Source organism: Triturus cristatus, chromosome 12 (genome assembly GCF_964204655.1).
Source record: "Triturus cristatus chromosome 12, aTriCri1.1, whole genome shotgun sequence".
In the NCBI taxonomy this organism is placed as follows: domain Eukaryota; kingdom Metazoa; phylum Chordata; class Amphibia; order Caudata; family Salamandridae; genus Triturus; species Triturus cristatus.
Genome location: NC_140595.1, coordinates 217,584,619 through 217,599,872, shown reverse-complemented (window position 1 = coordinate 217,599,872; position 15,254 = coordinate 217,584,619). Strand labels below are relative to the sequence as shown.

Sequence of the window (15,254 nt, the reverse complement as noted above, 5' to 3'; positions counted from 1 at the left end):
CCGCCACTTACCCTAGAGAGCTATATTGTCACTTACTCTGGTTTCTCTTCAAAACGAAAAAATCTTTCGCCTTTTACTAAAGATTTCCGTGGAGAGGAACATTTAAGAGTTTATTCAATTTTTTTAATCCTTGCCACAGGTGAGGCTGTTTATCATTTGTTTAAAAGAAATGCATTAGAAGTTGGGGAATATCCAGCAATTGTCTGCTGCTTTTTTGGGGGACATGAGTTTGGTGTTTTATTCCTGAGCTCTCTGCTTGCTCATTTGCATAAACAGAGTGCAGGAGAGGTGCCTCATGGGAAAGAGCTTGTGCAGTGCATGAGATTGCTTTTCTTGACTGACTTGAAACTACACGATCGCAGGCAGTATATTTTCTTATCTCCCAAAGATCCTGCTGCCAGATCCCAGAGGTCACCCTCCTTTTTAAAGGTGGGACCAAGACTCATGCTGTGCTTTTCATAGGGCTTGCCCGTTATTTGTGCCGGTTAGAGGTGCCCTGAGAGGTCGCCAATCCTGAGTCAGCTTCCTCTCAGGTAGACTTGAAGGGGCACGTCAGACTTGTTTCACGTGTCTCCAGCCTAGACAGATATATCCTTCTATATTCAGGTTTAATGAAAGTACGTGTGAAAAAGGCACATACGGTGCATGGCTATGTGTAGAGCGTGTTGAAAGCGTAAAATGGCTAGGGGACAAAAGGCCTACAGTGCCACTTAACTAAAAGCCTGATTCACATTTCCTGTTCCCCTTCCCCAGCAGCCCCGACAACTCCTAATGAGCTGAGGTGAGTACAAAAGAAATTTGCATATTCCCAGACATACACATGTGAACAGTCCACCTTTTTGTACCTTGAGCAGAGACTTTGAAATGTTGGCCTGTTTTGCCCACCGGCCTGGTTCTCGCCCTCTTTCTTAGAGCCTGAAAATACCTTTCAGGTCCTCACCCTCGCAATGACAGGGTCTTTGATGTGCCGCCACTTACCCTAGAGAGCTATATTGTCACTTACTCTGGTTTCTCTTCAAAACGAAAAAATCTTTCGCCTTTTACTAAAGATTTCCGTGGAGAGGAACATTTAAGAGTTTATTCAATTTTTTTAAGCCTTGCCACAGGTGAGGCTGTTTATCATTTGTTTAAAAGAAAAGCATTACAAGTTGGGGAATATCCAGCAATTGTCTGCTGCTTTTTTGGGGGACATGAGTTTGGTGTTTTATTCCTGAGCTCTCTGCTTGCTCATTTGCATAAACAGAGTGCAGGAGAGGTGCCTCATGGGAAAGAGCTTGTGCAGTGCATGAGATTGCTTTTCTTGACTGACTTGAAACTTCACGATCGCAGGCAGTATATTTTCTTATCTCCCAAAGATCCTGCTGCCAGATCCCAGAGGTCACCCTCCTTTTTAAAGGTGGGACCAAGACTCATGCTGTGCTTTTCATAGGGCTTGCCCGTTATTTGTGCCCGTTAGAGGTGCCCTGAGAGGTCGCCAATCCTGAGTCAGCTTCCTCTCAGGTAGACTTGAAGGGGCACGTCAGACTTGTTTCACGTGTCTCCAGCCTAGACAGATATATCCTTCTATATTCAGGTTTAATGAAAGTACGTGTGAAAAAGGCACATACGGTGCATGGCTATGTGTAGAGCGTGTTGAAAGCGTAAAATGGCTAGGGGACAAAAGGCCTACAGTGCCACTTAACTAAAAGCCTGATTCACATTTCCTGTTCCCCTTCCCCAGCAGCCCCGACAACTCCTAATGAGCTGAGGTGAGTACAAAAGAAATTTGCATATTCCCAGACATACACATGTGAACAGTCCACCTTTTTGTACCTTGAGCAGAGACTTTGAAATGTTGGCCTGTTTTGCCCACCGGCCTGGTTCTCGCCCTCTTTCTTAGAGCCTGAAAATACCTTTCAGGTCCTCACCCTCGCAATGACAGGGTCTTTGATGTGCCGCCACTTACCCTAGAGAGCTATATTGTCACTTACTCTGGTTTCTCTTCAAAACGAAAAAATCTTTCGCCTTTTACTAAAGATTTCCGTGGAGAGGAACATTTAAGAGTTTATTCAATTTTTTTAAGCCTTGCCGCAGGTGAGGCTGTTTATCATTTGTTTAAAAGAAAAGCATTAGAAGTTGGGGAATATCCAGCAATTGTCTGCTGCTTTTTTGGGGGACATGAGTTTGGTGTTTTATTCCTGAGCTCTCTGCTTGCTCATTTGCATAAACAGAGTGCAGGAGAGGTGCCTCATGGGAAAGAGCTTGTGCAGTGCATGAGATTGCTTTTCTTGACTGACTTGAAACTACACGATCGCAGGCAGTATATTTTCTTATCTCCCAAAGATCCTGCTGCCAGATCCCAGAGGTCACCCTCCTTTTTAAAGGTGGGACCAAGACTCATGCTGTGCTTTTCATAGGGCTTGCCCGTTATTTGTGCCGGTTAGAGGTGCCCTGAGAGGTCGCCAATCCTGAGTCAGCTTCCTCTCAGGTAGACTTGAAGGGGCACGTCAGACTTGTTTCACGTGTCTCCAGCCTAGACAGATATATCCTTCTATATTCAGGTTTAATGAAAGTACGTGTGAAAAAGGCACATACGGTGCATGGCTATGTGTAGAGCGTGTTGAAAGCGTAAAATGGCTAGGGGACAAAAGGCCTACAGTGCCACTTAACTAAAAGCCTGATTCACATTTCCTGTTCCCCTTCCCCAGCAGCCCCGACAACTCCTAATGAGCTGAGGTGAGTACAAAAGAAATTTGCATATTCCCAGACATACACATGTGAACAGTCCACCTTTTTGTACCTTGAGCAGAGACTTTGAAATGTTGGCCTGTTTTGCCCACCGGCCTGGTTCTCGCCCTCTTTCTTAGAGCCTGAAAATACCTTTCAGGCCCTCACCCTCGCAATGACAGGGTCTTTGATGTGGCGCCACTTACCCTAGAGAGCTATATTGTCACTTACTCTGGTTTCTCTTCAAAACGAAAATATCTTTCGCCTTTTACTAAAGATTTCCGTGGAGAGGAACATTTAAGAGTTTATTCAATTTTTTTAAGCCTTGACACAGGTGAGGCTGTTTATCATTTGTTTAAAAGAAAAGCATTAGAAGTTGGGGAATATCCAGCAATTGTCTGCTGCTTTTTTGGGGGACATGAGTTTGGTGTTTTATTCCTGAGCTCTCTGCTTGCTCATTTGCATAAACAGAGTGCAGGAGAGGTGCCTCATGGGAAAGAGCTTGTGCAGTGCATGAGATTGCTTTTCTTGACTGACTTGAAACTACACGATCGCAGGCAGTATATTTTCTTATCTCCCAAAGATCCTGCTGCCAGATCCCAGAGGTCACCCTCCTTTTTAAAGGTGGGACCAAGACTCATGCTGTGCTTTTCATAGGGCTTGCCCGTTATTTGTGCCCGTTGGAGGTGCCCTGAGAGGTCGCCAATCCTGAGTCCGCTTCCTCTCAGGTAGACTTGAAGGGGCACGTCAGACTTGTTTCACGTGTCTCCAGCCTAGACAGATATATCCTTCTATATTCAGGTTTAATGAAAGTACGTGTGAAAAAGGCACATACGGTGCATGGCTATGTGTAGAGCACAGTGGTGGCTCTGAGCATATCGATTGGAGGGATGGTGTTGAAAGCGTAAAATGGCTAGGGGACAAAAGGCCTACAGTGCCACTTAACTAAAAGCCTGATTCACATTTCCTGTTCCCCTTCCCCAGCAGCCCCGACAACTCCTAATGAGCTGAGGTGAGTACAAAAGAAATTTGCATATTCCCAGACATACACATGTGAACAGTCCACCTTTTTGTACCTTGAGCAGAGACTTTGAAATGTTGGCCTGTTTTGCCGACCGGCCTGGTTCTCGCCCTCTTTCTTAGAGCCTGAAAATACCTTTCAGGTCCTCACCCTCGCAATGACAGGGTCTTTGATGTGCCGCCACTTACCCTAGAGAGCTATATTGTCACTTACTCTGGTTTCTCTTCAAAACGAAAAAATCTTTCGCCTTTTACTAAAGATTTCCGTGGAGAGGAACATTTAAGAGTTTATTCAATTTTTATAATCCTTGCCACAGGTGAGGCTGTTTATCATTTGTTTAAAAGAAATGCATTAGAAGTTGGGGAATATCCAGCAATTGTCTGCTGCTTTTTTGGGGGACATGAGTTTGGTGTTTTATTCCTGAGCTCTCTGCTTGCTCATTTGCATAAACAGAGTGCAGGAGAGGTGCCTCATGGGAAAGAGCTTGTGCAGTGCATGAGATTGCTTTTCTTGACTGACTTGAAACTACACGATCGCAGGCAGTATATTTTCTTATCTCCCAAAGATCCTGCTGCCAGATCCCAGAGGTCACCCTCCTTTTTAAAGGTGGGACCAAGACTCATGCTGTGCTTTTCATAGGGCTTGCCCGTTATTTGTGCCGGTTAGAGGTGCCCTGAGAGGTCGCCAATCCTGAGTCAGCTTCCTCTCAGGTAGACTTGAAGGGGCACGTCAGACTTGTTTCACGTGTCTCCAGCCTAGACAGATATATCCTTCTATATTCAGGTTTAATGAAAGTACGTGTGAAAAAGGCACATACGGTGCATGGCTATGTGTAGAGCGTGTTGAAAGCGTAAAATGGCTAGGGGACAAAAGGCCTACAGTGCCACTTAACTAAAAGCCTGATTCACATTTCCTGTTCCCCTTCCCCAGCAGCCCCGACAACTCCTAATGAGCTGAGGTGAGTACAAAAGAAATTTGCATATTCCCAGACATACACATGTGAACAGTCCACCTTTTTGTACCTTGAGCAGAGACTTTGAAATGTTGGCCTGTTTTGCCCACCGGCCTGGTTCTCGCCCTCTTTCTTAGAGCCTGAAAATACCTTTCAGGTCCTCACCCTCGCAATGACAGGGTCTTTGATGTGCCGCCACTTACCCTAGAGAGCTATATTGTCACTTACTCTGGTTTCTCTTCAAAACGAAAAAATCTTTCGCCTTTTACTAAAGATTTCCGTGGAGAGGAACATTTAAGAGTTTATTCAATTTTTTTAAGCCTTGCCACAGGTGAGGCTGTTTATCATTTGTTTAAAAGAAAAGCATTAGAAGTTGGGGAATATCCAGCAATTGTCTGCTGCTTTTTTGGGGGACATGAGTTTGGTGTTTTATTCCTGAGCTCTCTGCTTGCTCATTTGCATAAACAGAGTGCAGGAGAGGTGCCTCATGGGAAAGAGCTTGTGCAGTGCATGAGATTGCTTTTCTTGACTGACTTGAAACTTCACGATCGCAGGCAGTATATTTTCTTATCTCCCAAAGATCCTGCTGCCAGATCCCAGAGGTCACCCTCCTTTTTAAAGGTGGGACCAAGACTCATGCTGTGCTTTTCATAGGGCTTGCCCGTTATTTGTGCCCGTTAGAGGTGCCCTGAGAGGTCGCCAATCCTGAGTCAGCTTCCTCTCAGGTAGACTTGAAGGGGCACGTCAGACTTGTTTCACGTGTCTCCAGCCTAGACAGATATATCCTTCTATATTCAGGTTTAATGAAAGTACGTGTGAAAAAGGCACATACGGTGCATGGCTATGTGTAGAGCGTGTTGAAAGCGTAAAATGGCTAGGGGACAAAAGGCCTACAGTGCCACTTAACTAAAAGCCTGATTCACATTTCCTGTTCCCCTTCCCCAGCAGCCCCGACAACTCCTAATGAGCTGAGGTGAGTACAAAAGAAATTTGCATATTCCCAGACATACACATGTGAACAGTCCACCTTTTTGTACCTTGAGCAGAGACTTTGAAATGTTGGCCTGTTTTGCCCACCGGCCTGGTTCTCGCCCTCTTTCTTAGAGCCTGAAAATACCTTTCAGGTCCTCACCCTCGCAATGACAGGGTCTTTGATGTGCCGCCACTTACCCTAGAGAGCTATATTGTCACTTACTCTGGTTTCTCTTCAAAGCGAAAAAATCTTTCGCCTTTTACTAAAGATTTCCGTGGAGAGGAACATTTAAGAGTTTATTCAATTTTTTTAATCCTTGCCACAGGTGAGGCTGTTTATCATTTGTTTAAAAGAAAAGCATTAGAAGTTGGGGAATATCCAGCAATTGTCTGCTGCTTTTTTGGGGGACATGAGTTTGGTGTTTTATTCCTGAGCTCTCTGCTTGCTCATTTGCATAAACAGAGTGCAGGAGAGGTGCCTCATGGGAAAGAGCTTGTGCAGTGCATGAGATTGCTTTTCTTGACTGACTTGAAACTACACGATCGCAGGCAGTATATTTTCTTATCTCCCAAAGATCCTGCTGCCAGATCATAGAGGTCACCCTCCTTTTTAAAGGTGGGACCAAGACTCATGCTGTGCTTTTCATAGGGCTTGCCCGTTATTTGTGCCCGTTAGAGGTGCCCTGAGAGGTCGCCAATCCTGAGTCAGCTTCCTCTCAGGTAGACTTGAAGGGGCACGTCAGACTTGTTTCACATGTCTCCAGCCTAGACAGATATATCCTTCTATATTCAGGTTTAATGAAAGTACGTGTGAAAAAGGCACATACGGTGCATGGCTATGTGTAGAGCGTGTTGAAAGCGTAAAATGGCTAGGGGACAAAAGGCCTACAGTGCCACTTAACTAAAAGCCTGATTCACATTTCCTGTTCCCCTTCCCCAGCAGCCCCGACAACTCCTAATGAGCTGAGGTGAGTACAAAAGAAATTTGCATATTCCCAGACATACACATGTGAACAGTCCACCTTTTTGTACCTTGAGCAGAGACTTTGAAATGTTGGCCTGTTTTGCCCACCGGCCTGGTTCTCGCCCTCTTTCTTAGAGCCTGAAAATACCTTTCAGGTCCTCACCCTCGCAATGACAGGGTCTTTGATGTGCCGCCACTTACCCTAGAGAGCTATATTGTCACTTACTCTGGTTTCTCTTCAAAACGAAAAAATCTTTCGCCTTTTACTAAAGATTTCCGTGGAGAGGAACATTTAAGAGTTTATTCAATTTTTTTAAGCCTTGCCACAGGTGAGGCTGTTTATCATTTGTTTAAAAGAAAAGCATTAGAAGTTGGGGAATATCCAGCAATTGTCTGCTGCTTTTTTGGGGGACTTGAGTTTGGTGTTTTATTCCTGAGCTCTCTGCTTGCTCATTTGCATAAACAGAGTGCAGGAGAGGTGCCTCATGGGAAAGAGCTTGTGCAGTGCATGAGATTGCTTTTCTTGACTGACTTGAAACTACACGATCGCAGGCAGTATATTTTCTTATCTCCCAAAGATCCTGCTGCCAGATCCCAGAGGTCACCCTCCTTTTTAAAGGTGGGACCAAGACTCATGCTGTGCTTTTCATAGGGCTTGCCCGTTATTTGTGCCCGTTAGAGGTGCCCTGAGAGGTCGCCAATCCTGAGTCAGCTTCCTCTCAGGTAGACTTGAAGGGGCACGTCAGACTTGTTTCACGTGTCTCCAGCCTAGACAGATATATCCTTCTATATTCAGGTTTAATGAAAGTACGTGTGAAAAAGGCACATACGGTGCATGGCTATGTGTAGAGCGTGTTGAAAGCGTAAAATGGCTAGGGGACAAAAGGCCTACAGTGCCACTTAACTAAAAGCCTGATTCACATTTCCTGTTCCCCTTCCCCAGCAGCCCCGACAACTCCTAATGAGCTGAGGTGAGTACAAAAGAAATTTGCATATTCCCAGACATACACATGTGAACAGTCCACCTTTTTGTACCTTGAGCAGAGACTTTGAAATGTTGGCCTGTTTTGCCCACCGGCCTGGTTCTCGCCCTCTTTCTTAGAGCCTGAAAATACCTTTCAGGCCCTCACCCTCGCAATGACAGGGTCTTTGATGTGGCGCCACTTACCCTAGAGAGCTATATTGTCACTTACTCTGGTTTCTCTTCAAAACGAAAATATCTTTCGCCTTTTACTAAAGATTTCCGTGGAGAGGAACATTTAAGAGTTTATTCAATTTTTTTAAGCCTTGACACAGGTGAGGCTGTTTATCATTTGTTTAAAAGAAAAGCATTAGAAGTTGGGGAATATCCAGCAATTGTCTGCTGCTTTTTAGGGGGACATGAGTTTGGTGTTTTATTCCTGAGCTCTCTGCTTGCTCATTTGCATAAACAGAGTGCAGGAGAGGTGCCTCATGGGAAAGAGCTTGTGCAGTGCATGAGATTGCTTTTCTTGACTGACTTGAAACTACACGATCGCAGGCAGTATATTTTCTTATCTCCCAAAGATCCTGCTGCCAGATCCCAGAGGTCACCCTCCTTTTTAAAGGTGGGACCAAGACTCATGCTGTGCTTTTCATAGGGCTTGCCCGTTATTTGTGCCCGTTGGAGGTGCCCTGAGAGGTCGCCAATCCTGAGTCCGCTTCCTCTCAGGTAGACTTGAAGGGGCACGTCAGACTTGTTTCACGTGTCTCCAGCCTAGACAGATATATCCTTCTATATTCAGGTTTAATGAAAGTACGTGTGAAAAAGGCACATACGGTGCATGGCTATGTGTAGAGCACAGTGGTGGCTCTGAGCATATCGATTGGAGGGATGGTGTTGAAAGCGTAAAATGGCTAGGGGACAAAAGGCCTACAGTGCCACTTAACTAAAAGCCTGATTCACATTTCCTGTTCCCCTTCCCCAGCAGCCCCGACAACTCCTAATGAGCTGAGGTGAGTACAAAAGAAATTTGCATATTCCCAGACATACACATGTGAACAGTCCACCTTTTTGTACCTTGAGCAGAGACTTTGAAATGTTGGCCTGTTTTGCCGACCGGCCTGGTTCTCGCCCTCTTTCTTAGAGCCTGAAAATACCTTTCAGGTCCTCACCCTCGCAATGACAGGGTCTTTGATGTGCCGCCACTTACCCTAGAGAGCTATATTGTCACTTACTCTGGTTTCTCTTCAAAACGAAAAAATCTTTCGCCTTTTACTAAAGATTTCCGTGGAGAGGAACATTTAAGAGTTTATTCAATTTTTTTAATCCTTGCCACAGGTGAGGCTGTTTATCATTTGTTTAAAAGAAATGCATTAGAAGTTGGGGAATATCCAGCAATTGTCTGCTGCTTTTTTGGGGGACATGAGTTTGGTGTTTTATTCCTGAGCTCTCTGCTTGCTCATTTGCATAAACAGAGTGCAGGAGAGGTGCCTCATGGGAAAGAGCTTGTGCAGTGCATGAGATTGCTTTTCTTGACTGACTTGAAACTACACGATCGCAGGCAGTATATTTTCTTATCTCCCAAAGATCCTGCTGCCAGATCCCAGAGGTCACCCTCCTTTTTAAAGGTGGGACCAAGACTCATGCTGTGCTTTTCATAGGGCTTGCCCGTTATTTGTGCCGGTTAGAGGTGCCCTGAGAGGTCGCCAATCCTGAGTCAGCTTCCTCTCAGGTAGACTTGAAGGGGCACGTCAGACTTGTTTCACGTGTCTCCAGCCTAGACAGATATATCCTTCTATATTCAGGTTTAATGAAAGTACGTGTGAAAAAGGCACATACGGTGCATGGCTATGTGTAGAGCGTGTTGAAAGCGTAAAATGGCTAGGGGACAAAAGGCCTACAGTGCCACTTAACTAAAAGCCTGATTCACATTTCCTGTTCCCCTTCCCCAGCAGCCCCGACAACTCCTAATGAGCTGAGGTGAGTACAAAAGAAATTTGCATATTCCCAGACATACACATGTGAACAGTCCACCTTTTTGTACCTTGAGCAGAGACTTTGAAATGTTGGCCTGTTTTGCCCACCGGCCTGGTTCTCGCCCTCTTTCTTAGAGCCTGAAAATACCTTTCAGGTCCTCACCCTCGCAATGACAGGGTCTTTGATGTGCCGCCACTTACCCTAGAGAGCTATATTGTCACTTACTCTGGTTTCTCTTCAAAACGAAAAAATCTTTCGCCTTTTACTAAAGATTTCCGTGGAGAGGAACATTTAAGAGTTTATTCAATTTTTTTAAGCCTTGCCACAGGTGAGGCTGTTTATCATTTGTTTAAAAGAAAAGCATTACAAGTTGGGGAATATCCAGCAATTGTCTGCTGCTTTTTTGGGGGACATGAGTTTGGTGTTTTATTCCTGAGCTCTCTGCTTGCTCATTTGCATAAACAGAGTGCAGGAGAGGTGCCTCATGGGAAAGAGCTTGTGCAGTGCATGAGATTGCTTTTCTTGACTGACTTGAAACTTCACGATCGCAGGCAGTATATTTTCTTATCTCCCAAAGATCCTGCTGCCAGATCCCAGAGGTCACCCTCCTTTTTAAAGGTGGGACCAAGACTCATGCTGTGCTTTTCATAGGGCTTGCCCGTTATTTGTGCCCGTTAGAGGTGCCCTGAGAGGTCGCCAATCCTGAGTCAGCTTCCTCTCAGGTAGACTTGAAGGGGCACGTCAGACTTGTTTCACGTGTCTCCAGCCTAGACAGATATATCCTTCTATATTCAGGTTTAATGAAAGTACGTGTGAAAAAGGCACATACGGTGCATGGCTATGTGTAGAGCGTGTTGAAAGCGTAAAATGGCTAGGGGACAAAAGGCCTACAGTGCCACTTAACTAAAAGCCTGATTCACATTTCCTGTTCCCCTTCCCCAGCAGCCCCGACAACTCCTAATGAGCTGAGGTGAGTACAAAAGAAATTTGCATATTCCCAGACATACACATGTGAACAGTCCACCTTTTTGTACCTTGAGCAGAGACTTTGAAATGTTGGCCTGTTTTGCCCACCGGCCTGGTTCTCGCCCTCTTTCTTAGAGCCTGAAAATACCTTTCAGGTCCTCACCCTCGCAATGACAGGGTCTTTGATGTGCCGCCACTTACCCTAGAGAGCTATATTGTCACTTACTCTGGTTTCTCTTCAAAACGAAAAAATCTTTCGCCTTTTACTAAAGATTTCCGTGGAGAGGAACATTTAAGAGTTTATTCAATTTTTTTAAGCCTTGCCGCAGGTGAGGCTGTTTATCATTTGTTTAAAAGAAAAGCATTAGAAGTTGGGGAATATCCAGCAATTGTCTGCTGCTTTTTTGGGGGACATGAGTTTGGTGTTTTATTCCTGAGCTCTCTGCTTGCTCATTTGCATAAACAGAGTGCAGGAGAGGTGCCTCATGGGAAAGAGCTTGTGCAGTGCATGAGATTGCTTTTCTTGACTGACTTGAAACTACACGATCGCAGGCAGTATATTTTCTTATCTCCCAAAGATCCTGCTGCCAGATCCCAGAGGTCACCCTCCTTTTTAAAGGTGGGACCAAGACTCATGCTGTGCTTTTCATAGGGCTTGCCCGTTATTTGTGCCGGTTAGAGGTGTCCTGAGAGGTCGCCAATCCTGAGTCAGCTTCCTCTCAGGTAGACTTGAAGGGGCACGTCAGACTTGTTTCACGTGTCTCCAGCCTAGACAGATATATCCTTCTATATTCAGGTTTAATGAAAGTACGTGTGAAAAAGGCACATACGGTGCATGGCTATGTGTAGAGCGTGTTGAAAGCGTAAAATGGCTAGGGGACAAAAGGCCTACAGTGCCACTTAACTAAAAGCCTGATTCACATTTCCTGTTCCCCTTCCCCAGCAGCCCCGACAACTCCTAATGAGCTGAGGTGAGTACAAAAGAAATTTGCATATTCCCAGACATACACATGTGAACAGTCCACCTTTTTGTACCTTGAGCAGAGACTTTGAAATGTTGGCCTGTTTTGCCCACCGGCCTGGTTCTCGCCCTCTTTCTTAGAGCCTGAAAATACCTTTCAGGCCCTCACCCTCGCAATGACAGGGTCTTTGATGTGGCGCCACTTACCCTAGAGAGCTATATTGTCACTTACTCTGGTTTCTCTTCAAAACGAAAATATCTTTCGCCTTTTACTAAAGATTTCCGTGGAGAGGAACATTTAAGAGTTTATTCAATTTTTTTAAGCCTTGACACAGGTGAGGCTGTTTATCATTTGTTTAAAAGAAAAGCATTAGAAGTTGGGGAATATCCAGCAATTGTCTGCTGCTTTTTTGGGGGACATGAGTTTGGTGTTTTATTCCTGAGCTCTCTGCTTGCTCATTTGCATAAACAGAGTGTAGGAGAGGTGCCTCATGGGAAAGAGCTTGTGCAGTGCATGAGATTGCTTTTCTTGACTGACTTGAAACTACACGATCGCAGGCAGTATATTTTCTTATCTCCCAAAGATCCTGCTGCCAGATCCCAGAGGTCACCCTCCTTTTTAAAGGTGGGACCAAGACTCATGCTGTGCTTTTCATAGGGCTTGCCCGTTATTTGTGCCCGTTGGAGGTGCCCTGAGAGGTCGCCAATCCTGAGTCCGCTTCCTCTCAGGTAGACTTGAAGGGGCACGTCAGACTTGTTTCACGTGTCTCCAGCCTAGACAGATATATCCTTCTATATTCAGGTTTAATGAAAGTACGTGTGAAAAAGGCACATACGGTGCATGGCTATGTGTAGAGCACAGTGGTGGCTCTGAGCATATCGATTGGAGGGATGGTGTTGAAAGCGTAAAATGGCTAGGGGACAAAAGGCCTACAGTGCCACTTAACTAAAAGCCTGATTCACATTTCCTGTTCCCCTTCCCCAGCAGCCCCGACAACTCCTAATGAGCTGAGGTGAGTACAAAAGAAATTTGCATATTCCCAGACATACACATGTGAACAGTCCACCTTTTTGTACCTTGAGCAGAGACTTTGAAATGTTGGCCTGTTTTGCCGACCGGCCTGGTTCTCGCCCTCTTTCTTAGAGCCTGAAAATACCTTTCAGGTCCTCACCCTCGCAATGACAGGGTCTTTGATGTGCCGCCACTTACCCTAGAGAGCTATATTGTCACTTACTCTGGTTTCTCTTCAAAACGAAAAAATCTTTCGCCTTTTACTAAAGATTTCCGTGGAGAGGAACATTTAAGAGTTTATTCAATTTTTATAATCCTTGCCACAGGTGAGGCTGTTTATCATTTGTTTAAAAGAAATGCATTAGAAGTTGGGGAATATCCAGCAATTGTCTGCTGCTTTTTTGGGGGACATGAGTTTGGTGTTTTATTCCTGAGCTCTCTGCTTGCTCATTTGCATAAACAGAGTGCAGGAGAGGTGCCTCATGGGAAAGAGCTTGTGCAGTGCATGAGATTGCTTTTCTTGACTGACTTGAAACTACACGATCGCAGGCAGTATATTTTCTTATCTCCCAAAGATCCTGCTGCCAGATCCCAGAGGTCACCCTCCTTTTTAAAGGTGGGACCAAGACTCATGCTGTGCTTTTCATAGGGCTTGCCCGTTATTTGTGCCGGTTAGAGGTGCCCTGAGAGGTCGCCAATCCTGAGTCAGCTTCCTCTCAGGTAGACTTGAAGGGGCACGTCAGACTTGTTTCACGTGTCTCCAGCCTAGACAGATATATCCTTCTATATTCAGGTTTAATGAAAGTACGTGTGAAAAAGGCACATACGGTGCATGGCTATGTGTAGAGCGTGTTGAAAGCGTAAAATGGCTAGGGGACAAAAGGCCTACAGTGCCACTTAACTAAAAGCCTGATTCACATTTCCTGTTCCCCTTCCCCAGCAGCCCCGACAACTCCTAATGAGCTGAGGTGAGTACAAAAGAAATTTGCATATTCCCAGACATACACATGTGAACAGTCCACCTTTTTGTACCTTGAGCAGAGACTTTGAAATGTTGGCCTGTTTTGCCCACCGGCCTGGTTCTCGCCCTCTTTCTTAGAGCCTGAAAATACCTTTCAGGTCCTCACCCTCGCAATGACAGGGTCTTTGATGTGCCGCCACTTACCCTAGAGAGCTATATTGTCACTTACTCTGGTTTCTCTTCAAAACGAAAAAATCTTTCGCCTTTTACTAAAGATTTCCGTGGAGAGGAACATTTAAGAGTTTATTCAATTTTTTTAAGCCTTGCCACAGGTGAGGCTGTTTATCATTTGTTTAAAAGAAAAGCATTAGAAGTTGGGGAATATCCAGCAATTGTCTGCTGCTTTTTTGGGGGACATGAGTTTGGTGTTTTATTCCTGAGCTCTCTGCTTGCTCATTTGCATAAACAGAGTGCAGGAGAGGTGCCTCATGGGAAAGAGCTTGTGCAGTGCATGAGATTGCTTTTCTTGACTGACTTGAAACTTCACGATCGCAGGCAGTATATTTTCTTATCTCCCAAAGATCCTGCTGCCAGATCCCAGAGGTCACCCTCCTTTTTAAAGGTGGGACCAAGACTCATGCTGTGCTTTTCATAGGGCTTGCCCGTTATTTGTGCCCGTTAGAGGTGCCCTGAGAGGTCGCCAATCCTGAGTCAGCTTCCTCTCAGGTAGACTTGAAGGGGCACGTCAGACTTGTTTCACGTGTCTCCAGCCTAGACAGATATATCCTTCTATATTCAGGTTTAATGAAAGTACGTGTGAAAAAGGCACATACGGTGCATGGCTATGTGTAGAGCGTGTTGAAAGCGTAAAATGGCTAGGGGACAAAAGGCCTACAGTGCCACTTAACTAAAAGCCTGATTCACATTTCCTGTTCCCCTTCCCCAGCAGCCCCGACAACTCCTAATGAGCTGAGGTGAGTACAAAAGAAATTTGCATATTCCCAGACATACACATGTGAACAGTCCACCTTTTTGTACCTTGAGCAGAGACTTTGAAATGTTGGCCTGTTTTGCCCACCGGCCTGGTTCTCGCCCTCTTTCTTAGAGCCTGAAAATACCTTTCAGGTCCTCACCCTCGCAATGACAGGGTCTTTGATGTGCCGCCACTTACCCTAGAGAGCTATATTGTCACTTACTCTGGTTTCTCTTCAAAACGAAAAAATCTTTCGCCTTTTACTAAAGATTTCCGTGGAGAGGAACATTTAAGAGTTTATTCAATTTTTTTAAGCCTTGCCACAGGTGAGGCTGTTTATCATTTGTTTAAAAGAAAAGCATTAGAAGTTGGGGAATATCCAGCAATTGTCTGCTGCTTTTTTGGGGGACTTGAGTTTGGTGTTTTATTCCTGAGCTCTCTGCTTGCTCATTTGCATAAACAGAGTGCAGGAGAGGTGCCTCATGGGAAAGAGCTTGTGCAGTGCATGAGATTGCTTTTCTTGACTGACTTGAAACTACACGATCGCAGGCAGTATATTTTCTTATCTCCCAAAGATCCTGCTGCCAGATCCCAGAGGTCACCCTCCTTTTTAAAGGTGGGACCAAGACTCATGCTGTGCTTTTCATAGGGCTTGCCCGTTATTTGTGCCCGTTAGAGGTGCCCTGAGAGGTCGCCAATCCTGAGTCAGCTTCCTCTCAGGTAGACTTGAAGGGGCACGTCAGACTTGTTTCACGTGTCTCCAGCCTAGACAGATATATCCTTCTATATTCAGGTTTAATGAAAGTACGTGTGAAAAAGGCACATACG

At 45.2% G+C, this 15,254-nt stretch overlaps 16 non-coding genes across 16 annotated transcripts; all 16 read left to right on the top strand.

The window, feature by feature from the left end:
- The first annotated feature begins 32 nt into the window (after positions 1 to 32).
- On the top strand, positions 33 to 147 carry LOC146774121 (U5 spliceosomal RNA). The gene has a single exon (XR_014974017.1). It is a non-coding gene; the product is annotated as a U5 spliceosomal RNA (small nuclear RNA).
- An 852-nt stretch (positions 148 to 999) lies between these two features.
- On the top strand, positions 1,000 to 1,114 carry LOC146774120 (U5 spliceosomal RNA). Its single transcript, XR_014972647.1, has one exon. It is a non-coding gene; the product is annotated as a U5 spliceosomal RNA (small nuclear RNA).
- Positions 1,115 to 1,966: 852 nt separating this feature from the next.
- Positions 1,967 to 2,081, top strand: LOC146774119 (U5 spliceosomal RNA). The gene has a single exon (XR_014973724.1). It is a non-coding gene; the product is annotated as a U5 spliceosomal RNA (small nuclear RNA).
- Positions 2,082 to 2,933: 852 nt separating this feature from the next.
- On the top strand, positions 2,934 to 3,048 carry LOC146774118 (U5 spliceosomal RNA). Its single transcript, XR_014974297.1, has one exon. It is a non-coding gene; the product is annotated as a U5 spliceosomal RNA (small nuclear RNA).
- An 888-nt stretch (positions 3,049 to 3,936) lies between these two features.
- On the top strand, positions 3,937 to 4,051 carry LOC146774117 (U5 spliceosomal RNA). Its single transcript, XR_014974265.1, has one exon. It is a non-coding gene; the product is annotated as a U5 spliceosomal RNA (small nuclear RNA).
- Positions 4,052 to 4,903: 852 nt separating this feature from the next.
- On the top strand, positions 4,904 to 5,018 carry LOC146774116 (U5 spliceosomal RNA). Its single transcript, XR_014972646.1, has one exon. It is a non-coding gene; the product is annotated as a U5 spliceosomal RNA (small nuclear RNA).
- Positions 5,019 to 5,870: 852 nt separating this feature from the next.
- Positions 5,871 to 5,985, top strand: LOC146774115 (U5 spliceosomal RNA). Its single transcript, XR_014974348.1, has one exon. It is a non-coding gene; the product is annotated as a U5 spliceosomal RNA (small nuclear RNA).
- An 852-nt stretch (positions 5,986 to 6,837) lies between these two features.
- LOC146774114 (U5 spliceosomal RNA) lies at positions 6,838 to 6,952 on the top strand. The gene has a single exon (XR_014972645.1). It is a non-coding gene; the product is annotated as a U5 spliceosomal RNA (small nuclear RNA).
- Positions 6,953 to 7,804: 852 nt separating this feature from the next.
- LOC146774113 (U5 spliceosomal RNA) lies at positions 7,805 to 7,919 on the top strand. Its single transcript, XR_014974296.1, has one exon. It is a non-coding gene; the product is annotated as a U5 spliceosomal RNA (small nuclear RNA).
- Positions 7,920 to 8,807: 888 nt separating this feature from the next.
- LOC146774112 (U5 spliceosomal RNA) lies at positions 8,808 to 8,922 on the top strand. Its single transcript, XR_014974016.1, has one exon. It is a non-coding gene; the product is annotated as a U5 spliceosomal RNA (small nuclear RNA).
- Positions 8,923 to 9,774: 852 nt separating this feature from the next.
- Positions 9,775 to 9,889, top strand: LOC146774111 (U5 spliceosomal RNA). The gene has a single exon (XR_014972644.1). It is a non-coding gene; the product is annotated as a U5 spliceosomal RNA (small nuclear RNA).
- Positions 9,890 to 10,741: 852 nt separating this feature from the next.
- Positions 10,742 to 10,856, top strand: LOC146774110 (U5 spliceosomal RNA). Its single transcript, XR_014973723.1, has one exon. It is a non-coding gene; the product is annotated as a U5 spliceosomal RNA (small nuclear RNA).
- Positions 10,857 to 11,708: 852 nt separating this feature from the next.
- LOC146774109 (U5 spliceosomal RNA) lies at positions 11,709 to 11,823 on the top strand. The gene has a single exon (XR_014974295.1). It is a non-coding gene; the product is annotated as a U5 spliceosomal RNA (small nuclear RNA).
- Positions 11,824 to 12,711: 888 nt separating this feature from the next.
- On the top strand, positions 12,712 to 12,826 carry LOC146774108 (U5 spliceosomal RNA). Its single transcript, XR_014974264.1, has one exon. It is a non-coding gene; the product is annotated as a U5 spliceosomal RNA (small nuclear RNA).
- An 852-nt stretch (positions 12,827 to 13,678) lies between these two features.
- On the top strand, positions 13,679 to 13,793 carry LOC146774107 (U5 spliceosomal RNA). Its single transcript, XR_014972643.1, has one exon. It is a non-coding gene; the product is annotated as a U5 spliceosomal RNA (small nuclear RNA).
- Positions 13,794 to 14,645: 852 nt separating this feature from the next.
- On the top strand, positions 14,646 to 14,760 carry LOC146774106 (U5 spliceosomal RNA). The gene has a single exon (XR_014972642.1). It is a non-coding gene; the product is annotated as a U5 spliceosomal RNA (small nuclear RNA).
- The last annotated feature ends 494 nt before the right edge of the window (positions 14,761 to 15,254 follow it).